General features: G+C 39.2%; 1 pseudogene across 1 annotated transcript; it reads right to left on the bottom strand.

Annotated features, from left to right (window-relative positions):
• Nucleotides 1-1,224: 1,224 nt before the first annotated feature.
• On the bottom strand, nt 1,225-15,541 carry LOC149001063 (elongation factor 2-like; annotated as a pseudogene). Its single transcript, XR_016170856.1, has 8 exons — nt 15,437-15,541; nt 15,084-15,336; nt 13,426-14,989; nt 13,212-13,281; nt 6,463-8,411; nt 6,323-6,369; nt 3,604-3,661; nt 1,225-3,471 (listed from the first exon to the last, which is right to left on the bottom strand). The product of XR_016170856.1 is annotated as an elongation factor 2-like (transcript).
• Between the last annotated feature and the right edge of the window lie 1,625 nt (nt 15,542-17,166).

The following is a 17,166-nucleotide window of genomic DNA, read 5'->3' as shown; positions in this document are numbered from 1 at the left end:
ATCTCTGTGAGCTTAGAAAAGAAAAATAACGGGGAAGGAAAGAGAAGCGCCACAAAGAAGGCCAGGCTGTGCTGCTGCTGCTGCAGCTTCTTCGAGGGTTTCGTTGTTTAGGAAGCAAGATGATGCTGGTGAAGGTATCTTTTTGCGCCAAAGATTATATCATTAGTGTTGGTGAATAGAGGAAACCGATAATGATTTTCCACATGCAGAATCCTTTGTGTATAAGGTGATGTGTTTGAGTGGTTTTAGCATTTACAAGAGAGAGACGTGAGAGGGAATGCATAATTCATCGAAAAGATGGTTTTGGGGTTCCGGTTGCAGGCGGCCGGCTTCTTGGGTTGTGCTTCCGGCGCCATGAAGGTGGTTTTGGGGTTCCGGCGGTCTTGAAGGTGGTGTAGGGTTTCGTAGGTTTTCCGGCGGTGTGCAGGTGTTGCGGGTGTGCCGGCGATGTTGCGTGCGCGTTGCGATGTTGGGTGCCGCCGGTGTTGGGAATTTTAGGGGTGAGGTGGCTTAGGGTATGAGGTGGCGTAGGGTATGATGTGGCGTAGGGTATGAGGTGGCTTAGGGTATGAGGTGGCGTAGGGTATGAGGTGGCGTAGGGTATGAGGTGGCGTAGGGTATGAGGTGGGTTAGGGAAATTTTTTTCTTGTATTTATTTTCAAAATATACGATTTTTCTTGACATAATTCTACCTGTTTTTGCAGTCTACTCAAAATGGAAACCAGCTGAACTTAACATGTCAACCCAATGGAAGGACCAAGAGTTACACATTGTCAAATGCATCGGAGTCTCAGATGAAGACGTTGTATTTGCAATTATGTAGTTGATGTTATGAATATATGTGCGGTTTATGCCTTTTTTTCTACCATCGTATGTGGTTTATTGTGTAAATCTTGGGACTTGGAGTAATACTATTTGCATTTTCTTCAAATTGATCTCTCAAGTATTTCAGTAAAACTAGTTCACTGTGTTCAATTGTCTTTCCATGCTTTAGGGTTTAGGGTATATGCTGTCGTTCAACATTTCGAGGTTCAATCACTTCTTTTTCAAGCATCTTCCACCTTTCAAAGGACGAGGTAGGATCTTTACTGCCAATACCAAATTGAAGGGAGTTTAACTTAGTCAATGAACATATAAATCTTGTTAGTGAGACTATTAACATTTCACCTTCAACTTCAAACAAGGATTATCGTATTTCCATATATTTTTTTTAATTAAATAGTTACATTTATGATAGCCTCAAGCTTGCGTAGATAAAGCACCAACAGCGCAGGAAAAAAAAGAAGCAAAAAGCCCCCATCGGCTTAAGTTGAGGTTCACTCCGGTTCAAGTGCTGGACACAAGGGTTATAGGATCAGATCTCTAGAAACTCTTCATTGGAATTCCATAATCACACCAGTGAGTTAAATAGATACAAACATAACAGTCTGTTGGTTGATCCTTGGCACCATTTGGGCGTGCTCTACAACATCCTAGGTCCTCGCCAGCTCTATGGTTCCACATCACAAACCTCAAAACAGATACCCCTCATGTTTTCTTCTGCCAACGCTCCTTCCTTTGAAGCCCATTGAAAACCAGCAACAACAGAGTCCTTGATTTCATTCAGATACTGCACTCCCTTACACATATCAACAACCATGTTTGGCCCAGTGGTTTCAGGTCCAAAACAGCAGATCTTTTTGGCAAGATCCTTGTCCCACCCGAACTCCTCAGCCAAGATTTTAGAACGAACCTTTGGGTCATCCCTTGGACCAATACGACCATCATCAATAGCCTCTGCAAGACCTTCTTCCATGGGCCTTGCTTCCATGTATAATCTGTTGTGCTTGTTTGGTGACTTGCTCATCACAGTACGGCACGATTTCTCAAGGACAGTCTCACGGAAAGAGACAACTGGATCAGATTGAATGATCTCGGCACCTCCCATAAAGTCTTCTTGCAAGTCCTTCAAGCAGATCTCAAGGTGGAGTTCACCAGCACCAGCAATGATGTGCTCCCCAGACTCTTCTATCATACACAACACCATAGGATCTGATTTGGCCAGACGTTTAAGACCTTCAACAAGTTTTGGAAGATCTGAAGCAACCTTGCATTGTACAGCCACACGCACAACAGGTGAGACGGAGAACTTCATAGCACGAATTGGATGAGCATCAACTTCCTTCTCATTTGTCAGGGTAGCATTCTTGGTGATGAACTGGTGAAGACCAACAAGAGCAACTGTATTACCACAAGGAACATCCTCAACTGATTCCTGCTTCTTTCCCATCCAGATGACAGTCCTCTGGATACTCTTAACATACAAGTCCTTCTTCTGGCCAGGTACAAAGTTTGGTCCCATGATTCTAACCTTCAAACCTGTAGAGACCTTGCCATCAAAGACACGACCAAAAGCAAAGAACCTACCTTGTCAGAGGCTAGAATCATCTTGGACACGTACAGCATAAGAGGTCCTTCAGGATCACAGTTCCTAATAGCATTAGCATAGACATCATCCATAGGACCCTCGTACAAGTTCTCAACACGATAACTCTGGGTCTTGGAAGGAGATGGAAGGCGAAAGATCATCATTTCAAGTAGAGCAGTGCTAGCAGGGAGCCATGTTTGCATAACACGCTTCATTAAAGGCTTCCCAGCCAAGTCTTTCTCATCAGACTTCATTGTCACACCAAGCTTCTGCAACATAGGCCACAGCTAGTCTTTTTGATCATTCATGCAAGTATTGAGATGGGTACATAACAGAACTGAACAAACCCCCACTTGCAGGTAGGTGAACCAGTGTTCTTGCTGGTCCATTTCTTGGTAGCAGGGTCAAAATAATTCTCACCCCAGAGCCTCTCCATCATCTTTGACTCATCTACACCAAATTTGGATGCATACATTTTGGCAAAATCGGTCAAAGTAAAAGCCCAACCATGCAGACCTGCAGAAAAGGCAAGTGTTCCTTTCTCTGGGTAAACCTGAACATCCCCAAGAAGTGGATCCTCATAGGTGGCCATAATCACATTAGCATTCTCAATGACCCTCTGAAAGGTCTGATAAGCCTCTTCTCCATCCACCTGGAGCTCCAGGAAACATCTGTCCATCTTGTTTACAGTCAAGACAGGACGAATCCTCTCACCAAGTGCCTGTCGAAGAACAGTCTCGGTTTGGACACAGACACTTCAATACAGTCCACCACTAGAAGTGCACCATCAGCGATACGGAGAGCAGCTGCGACATCAGATGAGAAGTCAACGTGCCCAGGTGAATCAATCAAATTGATCAGATACTCATTCCCATTACGTTCTCCCTTGTAGCTCTTCAGAGACTCGTCTGTCATCTCATAGTAGAGAGAAATACCAGTTGATTTAATAGTAATACCACACTCTGCCTCATCCGCACGGGTATCAGTCATCCGAACATCTCCAGCAGTTTCTTGAGCAATGATTCCAGCAGCAGCCACAAGAGAATCGGTAAGAGTAGACTTCCCTGACAAGTTCAAAATACAAGGTAAGAAAACAAAGTAGCAGCAGGACTCAACATAACTTCTGAAAGATACCAATCAGCGACTTAAATTACAGAAACAAAATTACCGATGCAGGTGAGAATTAATCAGCTTACCATTTTGACTGTTCTTAGTAAGCAACCTCCCTAAAAATGATATTGCAAGGAAAAGTTCCTGTAGAAAAACAATAATCATTAGACATAAATTAGTAATACAACCAATATGAAGCTAAAGAACCAACAAATTCACCCATAAAGTGATAAGTTTTCTTTTCGTGGTTGTGAAGAGGACTTAATCATGAGCAAGGTAGACATGAAACTAGGTAGTCTATATATTGGCAGGAAACTGCTGTTCTGTTTATACAACTATTTCAGAAGCCCTATACTGCTATATTTACTTGGCAGGGTACTATTCTACTGCTAGACCACTGGTGCAGGGACAGTGGCACTTAGTTTGATAAGTTTATCCATCTTTGACTCAATTCTAGAGGCAACGGTTAGATAACTTCCAGAGCTTCAGAACCCAAAGCCTCCAAATTAGAGGGTTCATTCATCCACGTTCAGGATTCAGTGATTACTGTATTTGTTCCTTTTGTCTGAGTAATAAATGGCTTTCTACTTCCTTTGCTGTTCTTTACATGCATGTTGTTAGGTCCATTTGCTCAATTCCTTCAGGAACAAGGCATTCCACAATATACCATGCTAAGAATATCACCTGATCAAAACAATGCAGTTGGAAGAAGGAATAGAACATCGATGGGCTTGTTATGGTAGAGCTTAGCTCTCATGTGAGTGTTTGGGAATTGAAGTTTTTGTGCCGTAGGTTTTGTGTGAATTTTTTGCTATTAATGCTGGGCAGATTATTAGTCTGTAATGGTTCTCTGAAATCAATTAAGAAGCATTCCCATCTTATTCTGCTCTGAGTTATTTATGCATTCTTGTGAATGTGTATTGAGTGCTGTTTTTGTGTGTGATTGGTACCAGTTATCCAGGGTCTTAACAAGTTCCATCTAAAGCGATGCCTAAACCACCTTTTAAGTTTCACTGATTTCTACTTTTAGAGTATGGATCACTCTTTTTTAATTCTTTAAATTCTTTTAAGTAGTTTGGATCTAGTATAACTTTCCCATGAAGTTTGCATGGTTGAGTCAGAAGCAGCTAACAAAATACAAGAATCATGCATGCTATACTCTTCTCTTAAGCATCTTGACATTAGGTTTCAACTACAAGGTTGGGCAAATACAGAAACAAAATTGTTATGGGAAGGTGACTTTTGAATTGTTTTGGCTGAGCTTTGGGCATGGAAACCTTCCTTCACTCGTCCTTATTCCAATTCTTTTAAATCACATGCTTCAATGAAATAAAATATAAAAATAATTTTAAGATTCCAAACCAAACCACCAAGAATGGAAACAAAAGAAAGAGAGACTTAAGTTGAAATAATGGTTGGAGGTGAAAGGAACGTATATCTAGCAATCCATCAGTTGCATTAAATTGCATTGCAAGGTATCCTACATCTAAATGCCTTTTCCATTAAGAAAATTTACTCCACCTTACTATGATCTCATAAGATGATTTCCCTACTCTGTTACAATAATAGAAAATTTACTCCACCTTACTATGATCTCATAAGATGATTTCCACCTTACTTTGTGACCTGAAATGAGTGGCCCTAAATACTTCGTAGCAGATGATAAAGCTGATGAGAGATGGTTTCCTCTTGTAAGCAGAGGATAAAGCTGATGATGATGGTAATGAAGGTTATGATAGTGAGAATCTGTAATTATTGTACCAAAAAGTATGAGCTTCTATTGTACTCTAGTTTGATCTACTTGCCTTGTTACTAACTTGTTTGCAGTTCTACTTAATCTTATAGACTTTGGGAGCTCAGATAAGGCTCCAGATTTTGGTATGATGTGCATGTTGTTTGAGTACAGTGAAATTAAATTAATGAGTCTTATGTACATGTAGTAAGTTGCCCTTAATTTCCTTCCCTAATTTAAGCTCTGCTGTGGTGGAAGTTGAGTACTATTTCTGATTGCCTCTCCACCATTGATGGTAATGTTTTGCTCAAATTTGAATATGGTACTCTGGAAACATAATTTGAAAGCCACTTGTTGATGAAGATTATGGGATTAGTGGACAACTTAGCTTTTGGATTAATAGGTATGGGCATCAGTTGGTAGATTCAGGTTTCTAAGTGTGTATAGGAAGCTTGTTTCCAGTTAAGCCGGTGATGGAGGCTGTAATTCATGCAGGGTTTTTGGGGAAAGTTGGCTCTTAAATCTCAAAGTGGGTCTAGCTAGATATAAGATATCTTTTGAAGGGTGTCACACTTTTAAATGTCTGGCTTGATACAGCTTTTCTGATCTGCTGCTATACCAATGTTGAATTTCAACTGCAGTTTTGTGTATTCCCATAGTAATGTTTTTGGGAGAAACCAGAAATTTAACATCTCTTTGGAACGGGGACAAATTGACTCAATGTTTCACATAAATTATACTACCCAGGGATTGAAGGAGATGATAAACGTACATCTAGATCAGTCATGATTCAGGCGACCTACAACTCCTATTCATGTGAAAATCATTATTAGATACATCTTTATCTAGAGACATGTAAGGAAAAGAAGGGTTAATGAAAGCAGAAGACCTATGATTTATTCACCCAAAAAAGGAAGCTGAGATTTAAAGAAGCTAAAAGTAATGTTCGTTTTCACGGCCTACCTCATGCATCCTCGTGCAGCATCAGAAATTTGTGCCAATTTTTGTAAGTTCAGTAAGAAGATGTGGAAAATGTCACAATAGAGTTGAATACAGTTGGAGAACAATTTTACCTTGTTCATTTGTTTCATATAGATACCCCTGCTAGCATGATTTTTCACTGTAATGCATCCAAGTAAGAGAGAGGGAAAAAAATCAGTTAGAGGGTAAAATCAAACAATAGAAGCCCAAAAGTACCTTAATAAACTCATACTATCTGCTGCATCTTCTGTTATGAAAGACTAGGCCGGTTGATTAGTATGGGTGCCCAAGTCCCAACTCCCATCCAAAGAAGTGTACCTATCCATCCATTAATGAAGGGTGAATAATCAAATGTACCTTGGCTTATCTTATTTCATATAGAAAGAATCTTTATTAAATGCAGGGTACTTGGAATGCAGAAAAGGCAACCCTGCTTCCCCACAGTCAACAAAAGACAGATTAGAGGACCCAATAAATTTGTCTCCAAGAAAGAAAGCAAATCCAAATTGTAGATTGAATACTATAATGCCGAAGACTGCAATGTATAAAATAGCAGTTGTCAAGAGCAATATAATCATCTTTGTAAAGAAAAAGCATTGGTAGGCTTCATTTGGTGAATGGGGCCCAATATACCACAAACACTTTAAGCTCACCTTGCTGAGGACCCAACCATTTATTTTAGGCACCATGACCAAACATGTACTTGCAGTTCTTATGCCTTCCAGGGGAGCTACTAGCATATAAGGGTATTCCATTCAATAGGGATAGATTTGTAAGGCAAGAAACAACTTAAAAAGTGAAGTAATAAGTTAAGAAAATCATCTTTTGAACATATAAAAGCATATGGATCACATATACGTGAAGATTCAGAAAAGAACAAAAACAAGAACTCAATCCATGTCCCCATTATTTCAAAAAAAGTAAAATGAAGAGGCACCAAGGAATTCTCCGTATTCTATAGAATTCAATATTACTGCTAGCAATGAATCCTGATGGGAATGAACCATGATTGTCTAGAAAATATCTAGGTGCTCTTCCATTTGAGCTAAAGATTTACCTACAAAACAACATGCTAGATCAATCAAAAGAAGTCTATATTACGAAAACCACCTATATATATATATATATATAGAAACCATATTAGAAAAATAAATCTCTCTCAATAATGATAGTCATACTATATTTCAGATTTACAAATTTTTTTTTATTTTTTATTTATTTTTGAAGTTTCAATAGTTAGAATCAGTTTTAGAAGTCTGAAGATTAGTTTACGCCCTCCTTGGCATACTCTAATAGGTTCCAGACTTCAAAAAATTATCATTTTACTCTTATACATAGACATATCGTTATAGAAATCCATATAAAGAGAAAATCTCTCTCTTAGGTGTTGTTTCTCGATCTTTAACCGTGTACTTTACATTGAAATGAAAATGAAATGACATAGAGTGCAAAATATGGTAGAACATTTCTCTGTATCCCTCCTTATAGTGATTTCCTATGTAATCTCTTAAAATTAAACCACCTAGAATTACACCATTTGTAAGTTTTTTCGTTGCATTTAATGAATATTTTCTTCTGACAAAAATTAAAAAAAAAAAATTGCTTCTCTCCCATTGTTCTCATCTGAGAATGGGTCCAGCAAAAGTGAGCTTCGCAATATACAAGGGTTTATGAGTTCCCTTGTCCCATTGAGGCATTACATCGAACACTTGTATTGCTAACAAGTAACAAACAACATTAGAAGATACAAATGTATCCTTTTAATTTGTTTTTGATTAAGCAGCAAAACCATTGAATGTGAAGATCGAGAATGAACAACAGACAGAAAACTAACAATACTTAATAGAAAAGAAAGAAGGTTCAATATGTTTAATGAAAATAGGAAGAAAACTAATCGTTAGTAACCAAAAGAAGAAAATGATACCTACCTGATTTGCATCAGCAATCCGGTTTTGGGTGTAGTGAGAGCAAAGAAGAAGAAGAAGAAGAGGAAGGGAAAAAAAAGGAGGGGTGGATGGATTGGAACAAACTTAACCAACAAAGGAAAGATTGGAAACGAAAAATGCTTACCATCCATCAATACTGAAGTGATTGAAATCTTTGATCCACCATTTCTTTATCCTTATAATCTTGGTCGAGCAGTTCTACTATTTCGGAGAAAGAAGGTCCGATCGGTGCAACCTGTTCAACAAAAACGTTAATGTTTTCATCGATTTGAAGGACAGAGTAGGTATACCAAATGTAGAACACTGTAAAAGTAAAGCTAATAATGGTTAATCTAGTAATTTTCCCTACATTTAACCTCTTAAAAGTGAACAAACGGTTGAGATCGTTTGGATTTTGATCCAACGGCCCGCTGGACTGAAGCAAAATCGCTAGACTTAACTCTCCCACAACCCTAAATGCTAAATACCCAAATCGAACCCTTTAAACCCTAAACTCATCTCACGATTCTCACCTCGCGCCGCTTCAAACCCTTCGTCGTTCTTTACTCGTTCGTTAACTCCTGCACCAAAGAGTTGATGGAGGCCTTCAGGCTGGCGCTGATGCGAGCATGATCGGTGAGTATGGTGTCGGTTTTTACTCGGCTTACCTAGTTGCGGAGAAAGTCATTGTGACCACGAAGCACAAAAATCCCTTTAACTCACAACCCTAAATGCCAAATCCCCAGTCGAAACACTCATCCAGAACCCTTTCTTAGCCGAAACTCATCTCACCTCGTCGCTTCGAAGAATCAGAGGACAGAGATAGGTTCTGCACTTCCTCGTTCTATACTTGTTCGTCCTTTGGAGCGGATTAGAATCGAAACCCTTTCTTAGCCGACTTCTTGGTGTTCCTGGTGCGGAGGGAAGAGAAGAGGACAAGAGATTTGTTTGCTCGTCCCTTCAAGGAAGAAGGGTTACATCGCTTTCACTCCAATCACCTTGATATCAACGTTAATGGAGTCATTCATAAGGGTTTGCCTCACAAGTTCTACCAGGAAGTTACAGGCTGGAACTACCCCATTAATCATCTGAAGAAAGTGGTTGGTCCAAAAGGAAAGGATGCTGATCAGATGGTCAATGACTTCTCTGCGGTTTGTGCACCATCAGAATTTCGGGGACGGGGAATATGTAGTGGATGTGGAAGTGAAAATGGCTCGTGTCACACCAACAGTTTGTATTCGGGTGATTGTGGATCTTTCCGGTGCCTGGACGAGGAGTTGGGGGATATTGCATTTGTCAGAGGAGACACTGCATTACTCTATTCTATGGAGGGACCTCAGAAGCAAACTTGGTCAACAAAGTCCATTAGATATTGCTTTTTCTTCATTTATGTCACTGGGTTTTAGGGTCTTAGATTTCTGACTCTCGCTATCACGGTGACGACAAATTCAAACCTGAGTCCCTCCTTTTCCTTCAACAGTAAGTTCTTCTAACTTTGCTTTTGTTTTGTTTTTTCTTTTTCTGTTTCTTGCTGTGTCTAGCATCGTTTGTGTTTTGTAAATTTGTTTTTCTGTTTCTTGTTGTGTATTTTTTATTATAGGGTTCTGATTGCATCTGTTGAAGGTTTCTATTCGGATTTCAGAAAGTTTAAAGAAGAGAAAGATGAATTTTTCTCATTTTTACTTGCTGTATATGATGGCATCGTTAACCTATTTTCCTTCTTGTTTGTGTTTGGGTATTTGTACAGACTTGTGTTCTAAAGGTGAACATAGATTGTGATGGATGCAAGCAGAAAGTGAAGAAACTGCTTCAGAAAATTGGAGTCTGAAGTGACCGAGGCAACTGGAGATGGAAATGAAACGATTGGTTTCGACCCAACTGATTTGCATGGCAGCTCTTCGATGCCAGCAAGCTTATCAGATCAATCAACGCAAACCCGTTACGATTACGATCGATTCGCCTCATGTCCAAAACTCGTTGTTGGATACTCCCCATCACTTCTTAATTCCACCCAGGAATCAGAGTTACTTTCTTGATGATACGGTGAAGACTCCACCTGCTATGGAGAACAATGGGAGTTCTGGTAGCAACTGCAATGGGAGTTCTGGCAGCAATGCAATGAAGGCTATCTTGATAATGGGTTTCTGGTGGATGCGAACACCTACTCTACTGCGTTGAAGGTGGTGTTGGGTGTTGGTTTTTGGGGTTTCAGGCGGCCGGATTTGGTTTTTGGGTTTCCGGCGGCCGGATTTGGTTTTTGGGGTTTCCGGCTGCCGGCGGTGTTGGGTTCCGGCGGCGGGGTGGGGGGCCGCCGGAGGGTATGGGGTGCCGGCGGCGGGGTTGGGGTGCCGGCGGTGCCGTTAGGGTATGAGGTGCCGTTAGGGTATGAGGTGGCATTAGGGCATGAGGTGGCGTTTAGGGCATGAGGTGTGTTTAGGGTATGAGGTGGCGTTAGGGTATGAGGTGGCGTTTAGGGTATGAGGTGGTGTTTAGGGTATGAGGTGGCGTTTAGGGTATGAGGTGGCGTTAGGGTATGAGGTGGCGTATAGTCTCATGGTTTCATATGTATTATGTAATTGACTTACTATAAATACAATTATATTGTTTCAATATGAGATCATGGACTTCACTCAAGTTAACAGTTCATCATATGTATTAGAATTTTAAAACGGCTATCTTCGGTGATCTTATGGACATTATTCACTTAATTTCTTTAATTTGTTAGAATTTGCCATCATTATACACAATAAACGACCAAATGAGGACTAGAATGACCAAATCACATTATAAATAAATATATGAAACGAAGGCACTAAGCAATATATATACAATATGAATTATAATCAACATTTTTATGATAGAGATAATGATCAGAATGATTATGATCAAGTGAAATAGTTTGAATTGCTAGTAGAGTTTAGATTTTTTTTTTTGGTAATAGTAGAGTTTAGATGAGACTACTTGATTACAACCAACCCAAGTAATACTCTCTCCTCTTTTAAGTTAGCAACAATTATAGAATTTAAGTTGAACTCCATCACCACACAACACAAGTAACTTCCTATGTTATAACCTTCAACATTATCAGGTACGCATTATTGAGTTATTCCCTTAAACATTGAGATCTATAATTTTGTTTTTGTATTCTAAAATTGTGAGCTTCATTGACTTGATGGTCGTTAATTACTCAATCAAACTAGTCGAGCATGATTTTTCAAGTTGGTTCACTTACATTGTCAAAAAGATTTTGGAGCAAGACAATCCAATAAAGCACTCTTTTCCTCCCAAACGAAGGATGAGAGGTAAAAATAGAAAATACAAGAGAAACTGATATTCTCATTTGACTCGAGAGTACCCCAAAAATAAGAAAAAAAGAAAGATGCAACAGATGATAATAGAGAATCGGATCGAATAATGTCCGATTAGGATTTATCCGATTTTAATATATGATTTAATAATCCAAAACCGTGTTGCCAAAAAAAAAAAAAAAAAAAAATCGGAAAACCTTGTTGAAATCCACCACAAGGGCCAAATCGGTAATTTTAATATGTAAGCACTTATAAGTTATAACCATGGAATTATTATAAAAAAAACACTAAACCTAAACGGCTAACATGAGTATAGATTTGAAAAGTCAATGGACTGGAGATACCCAGGGGCTATATTATCTTAAAATAAGCACTTGAGGTGGAATTGGCATCAAACTCAACTCCAAGACTTCTAAAGTCATAGAAGAGTGTCGAAGGCCAGAAGCCAAATCAACGAAGATGGGGTGAGAATTGCTGGATTAAGCGTTTTGAGAAATGCAAATTGTTGTTGTATAGTGTGGGTATATATATAGAGAGAGAGAAAAGGAAAGTAATTTAGGTGTTTGGATGCCAGATATTATATATTCCAGGTAGAATAATTTTCACATTTCAAAATGAGAATGTAATTTTAATTTAGTTGTCAAAAATACAAGTAAATCAAACACATAATGTCTCATGTCTTTGACTCTCCATCTTGAATGAGAGCCTTGGTAGCCAAAAGTAATTCAATTTGCTTCTCCATATTGCATTTTGAAAGTTTGAAATTACAAAAGCTGGACAAGGCCATCTATCGTGTTACAGGAGCGAACGGATTTGACTGTGCACATTAGCAATGCAATCATCAATACGTATGGGAAGTGTAGGCCTACCGACAAGAATGTGATGTTTTTAATGCAATACGCTCCTTGTGTCATGGAATGCTATCATTTATAGATTTTTTGAAAAAATTGCATTAATCTTAAATTAAACCAAACAGTTTGGTAAAATTAATCTCACTTTATTCCAGTTACAATCCCCTCTTACACTGCAACCAAACATACTCTCGAATCTCGATGTGTTATGTGTGAGTTAAAAAGGAGAAATACCTGTGTAAGGTACTTATTTTTCTTTTCTTATGTGATTTCATTTGGTTACATTTTTAAAGGAAATGAAATGATTTTTTTTTTTAAAGAAACTGTTCCTATCACATGCTTGCATGAAGGCACTTTTTGTATCAATTCTTATCGCAGAAAAGTAGTGTCAAAGTTACCTACAAATTTCTCATCGCAGAAAACCACTATCTCTGATCCTTTTCTTCTTCTTTCAATGAATAATCCATTAACTAAAGTAGGTCTGCATAGCTAGCAAGATACAGTGAAGTGGTCTCTTAAGTTAGTTTGGGCTGCAATCTTCAGACACAGTGAGATTGTCTTTTCATTAGATCCTAAAAAAAAAAAAGAAAAAGAAAAGAAAAGAAAGAGAACAGTTCCATGATCATCCATTCACTCTCCATTCCCTTTCAAGGTTCACAAGCAGGTAAAAGCAGTTACTACAGACTTTAACCACACACACAAATTTATATAAAATCCAACAAAACAGTTCAATGCCCCCCAAAGACTGAAAGGAAAAAAAAAAAAAAAGGAACTTGACAGTATCAATGCAGTTATATCAGTGGCCTTATTTCAAGAAGAAAACATTAACAAAAGATTGAGTCAATGCTGAAACATAACTATAAATAACAATAAGCAGATTATGTGTTGAAAACTGACCATAATGACCAATGGCTACCAAAACTGCAGGCCGGGCATCTTCTTGTGAGCCATTAATTATATGTACTACCTTCAAGAATCATATTTAGCAATTTAGTGAGTAATCAAAGAAGACAAGATGAAGACAAATCATCTTGTGGAAATATTTTTTTCATAGTAAATAATTCATTGGTTGAGAATGGTGATTTTTGTAGACGGTAAACTAATCAGCGACCTTGGAGGTGACGCTTATCCTACTCCGTTTGATTCGTTGTTGACCTGCAGTAAGTCGAACATTACCTCTCTTTCTTTTGAAAAATACTTTTATGCGTGATAACTGGGGGAGGGGGGAATTAGGCATGCATGTATGGGGACTCCAAATAGAATAAGTTGAAGCAACACATAATATAAAATGCCAAAGGAATAAGAAGACCTCTGTATAGGAGATGATGCCAATTCCACCTCAAGTGTTTATTTTCAGATAATATAGCCCCTAGGTATCTCCAGTCCATTGAACTTTTTAAAGCCAGAGATGCCACTCGTAATGCAAAATAACAGATTAGGCGAATGTTTGGCTGCTCCCTTTTAAGTAGCTAATGACAAAAAAAAAACTAAGAAAGTACAAATAAAAATTGGGCAGAAGTATTCCTAATGCTAGAACATGGAACTGCATCCCAATAAGAGGACAACATACAGATTCTCTCAGTAGAGGATCCACAATTTATCTATGGATAGAGTGTTTTAGCGTGGGCTCCTGCTACATTATGTGAAAGGGCAAGTAATTCTCAAGATCTTTTCCCACAAAAAAATCATTATTTCTAAAAAGCAACTCGTTCCTCTCGAGGATTAGTAGATGCTATGGAATTGCTACACACTTCCAGAATCATATTGCAAAGAAGGGAAGTTTGAATACAGAGATGGATTCTCATTAATAATGTTACTGCCAATGCATAATCTCCAAAAAAAATCATCACCTTCCATGAACAGGGGAAAAGAGCATTTCCAAAATATTCAAACACTAACATTCCTCATCAAAGAAATTGGCTTGATTGCATGGGATAGTGTGGTTTGATCCTTTCCTTTCATGTAGGGAAAAAATCACCCCCTGCCCCCTTACTTCGACATACTATAAGTAGAAGAGAGGACATTGGTACCCCGGGAAGAAACCAAGAAGTTGAATACGTTAATATTTTATCTCACTAACCTAAGAAAGACCATCTTGTACTTATAGGCATTCTTGCAAATTTAACAACAACAGTTGAACCCTGAATGCAACCTCTCCACTCTGGTTCTTCTATAATTATGATTCCAGGAAAGTCCTGAACCAAACAGGTACATAAAGCAGACAAAGGAGCCAGTACATGTTAGAAAAACTAAGGAAAAGGAATATAAAGAGAGTTATAATCATACTGGCTTCCATAACAACACAAGTTTCGAAAAAAATTGTAGTCATTGATAATGAACCTCTACTGTCCATTACAAAAGAGACAAGCCCTGAGTTCCAGCTGGGTGGACCATTTAAGTGCAGAATAAGAATGAATAGACATAAATATGGCCTTCATATTATAGTTGGCAATAAATCTAACAGGAAAACTTGCTTTCGAAATTTAAAATGGAGGCTCCTCAGAGTGGATAGTGTTTTAGGAACAGGTCAGAACAAAAAAAATTTATCCTCAACAAATCAAGTTCCAACTTTTCTTTTTACTCTCACGGTTTCCGTAGCATTTTACCTGTATGTATCTGCCATTTGATATGAGCAATCCAGAAGCAACTCTGGAACACCCAACATCCACATCGTCCTGAGATTTTAACAGCAATCATACAAAAACAGCTGTTAGTTACAAAATTGACAAATAAAGACTAAACAAAAGGCTTAGTTACAGAATTGACAACCTGTAGCTTCTTTGGAGTCGTAACCCAACCAGCAGTTAACATAATGAAACAAAATTTATGCATAAAAGGACTGGACTGGTAGATTTCCAAGTTAGCTTCAACTAGGATATGCAAAGAATAATAGAAATCGGTAAAGAAACTGAAAATATAAGTCCACTTAAACAGAAATTCAGAGTAAAATAAGTATAGGATTACTATACAAAAAAATTCAGAGTAAATAGAAGCCCTAAGCTTTGTTCTTCTTTTTTTGCCCCTGAAAAGGAAAAAAAGAAAAGATGTGAAACAAAATCGATAGAACAAACCGAAGGAGAGAGATCAAAAAAAGAATATTGTCCCTCTGTGTTCGTCCTTACCATTGTAGGAAATCACCGTTCGCAGCTCTCTCTCATTCGGTTATTTGAGAATGAAGAAGCAGATGCCTAACCTCTCTCTTTCTCTCCTTCGCACGATTTCCGGTTTCAGCACGAAGCAAGAACCCTCGTCGTATTGGGCGAAGGAAGGACTAGTTTGTAAATTAATAAAAATTCATTCTTTAAAATGTAAAAAGGAAAATTAATATCTAAGTTTGAATCTGAACCATTAATTCAAATGTGATGACGTGGCTAAATCTAAACCGTCGGCAAATAAAAAACCCTAGTATGCATCGCTTCCTCACACCCTCTTCTTCCTCATTTTTAGCGGCGAGCGAGAGGCAGAGGGAGATTGTACTCTCTGTGAGCTACCGTTCTATCTCTTCACACTAGGTGAGCGAAGATGATCGATGAATGGTTAGTTTCTTGTTCTGTCATCGCTTACAACAGCTACTATATGGTCGAAACCACCTGAGGCATTGGAAACAGAGAGAAAGAAAACAAGAGAAGAAGAAGTGGTTGTCAAAGAAGCATCGGTTAATCGTGGTTGAGTACGAGAAAGAAATCAGAATAGGGTAATCACCCAGTCTAACCAGCTTCAAGCTCATCTAATTAGGCCAATGCCAATTTAGAGAATGGTCTCTTTGGCAGGCTAGACTTGTTTGGTTATTCCCTTTCTGGGTTAGAATTGAAATTTTCAATCCGACAAGTAATAAGAACCATCCAAAATTCTTCCCAAGCCACCTGGGTATGCATTAACTGGTCATAAAATATTCAAGAAATTCCTTTACACCCCAAAGCTTCATCCCAAGAATCAGGTCTTTCGTGGCGACAAATTTTCCGGTGAGGCAAAGGAGGAACCCGAAGAAGAAAAAGAAGGACGAGGTGGTTCAGCGTTGGAGATAAGTTGAAAGAGAAGGAAGGCAAAAGAAGCCGTCTCCGTTGTTCCATATCTCGGCCAAGGTCTTTCCACGCCAACACAATCGCCACCAGAAGCACCATCGTGCTGATGGTTGGGCCAGGCCAAACCACTGACATTCTCATCACCGCCGACAACCCGCCGCCCGCTACTACACCGCGGCTCGTGCTTACAACAGTGCTCAAGGTGCACCATTCGACAACAGCACCGCCATTCTTCAATAGAAATCTGCGCCATGTTGCTCCACTTCACCATTCTTGCCTTCCTTACCTGCTGACAACGACACCAACACCGCCACCAATTTCGCCGTCGATTTCAGAAGCCGCACCAAGGGCGATGTTAGTTTCTGTTTCGTTACTTTTAAGAAACACAGACCGAGAACAAGTGCACGGGTGAAATAACATCCGGTGTTTCTTCTCCTTATCCTTGCAGTAGTATTGTTCATCTTGTTTGTTATGATAACTTTTAAACTGTTTATCAATTTTCTCTGTAACTTGTTTATTTTGCTTGTTTCAGGTGTTCTCGGAGTAAAACTAGAGTTGATAACCAAGACTTTGAGGGTTTTTGGGTCTTGGGTTGGGGTTCCGGCATCCGGCGGTGTTGGGGTGCCGGCGGTGTTGTAGGTGTGTCGGCGGTGTTGGGGCCGCCGGCGTTGTAGTTGTGACTGCCGGCGGTGTTGGGGCTGCCGGCGGTGTTGTGGGGCTGCCGGCGGTATGAGGTGGCGTAGGGTATGAGGTGGCTTAGGGTATGAGGTGGCGTTAGGGTATGAGGTGGCGTTAGGGTATGAGGTGGCGTTAGGGTATGAGGTGGCGTA

Source organism: Hakea prostrata, chromosome 11 (assembly GCF_041222555.1).
Source record: "Hakea prostrata isolate BN-2017 chromosome 11, UWA_Hpros_2, whole genome shotgun sequence".
Taxonomy (NCBI): Eukaryota; Viridiplantae; Streptophyta; class Magnoliopsida; order Proteales; family Proteaceae; genus Hakea; species Hakea prostrata.
Note: the sequence above shows the minus strand (reverse complement) of the source record. Positions and strands in the feature narration are given on the sequence as shown.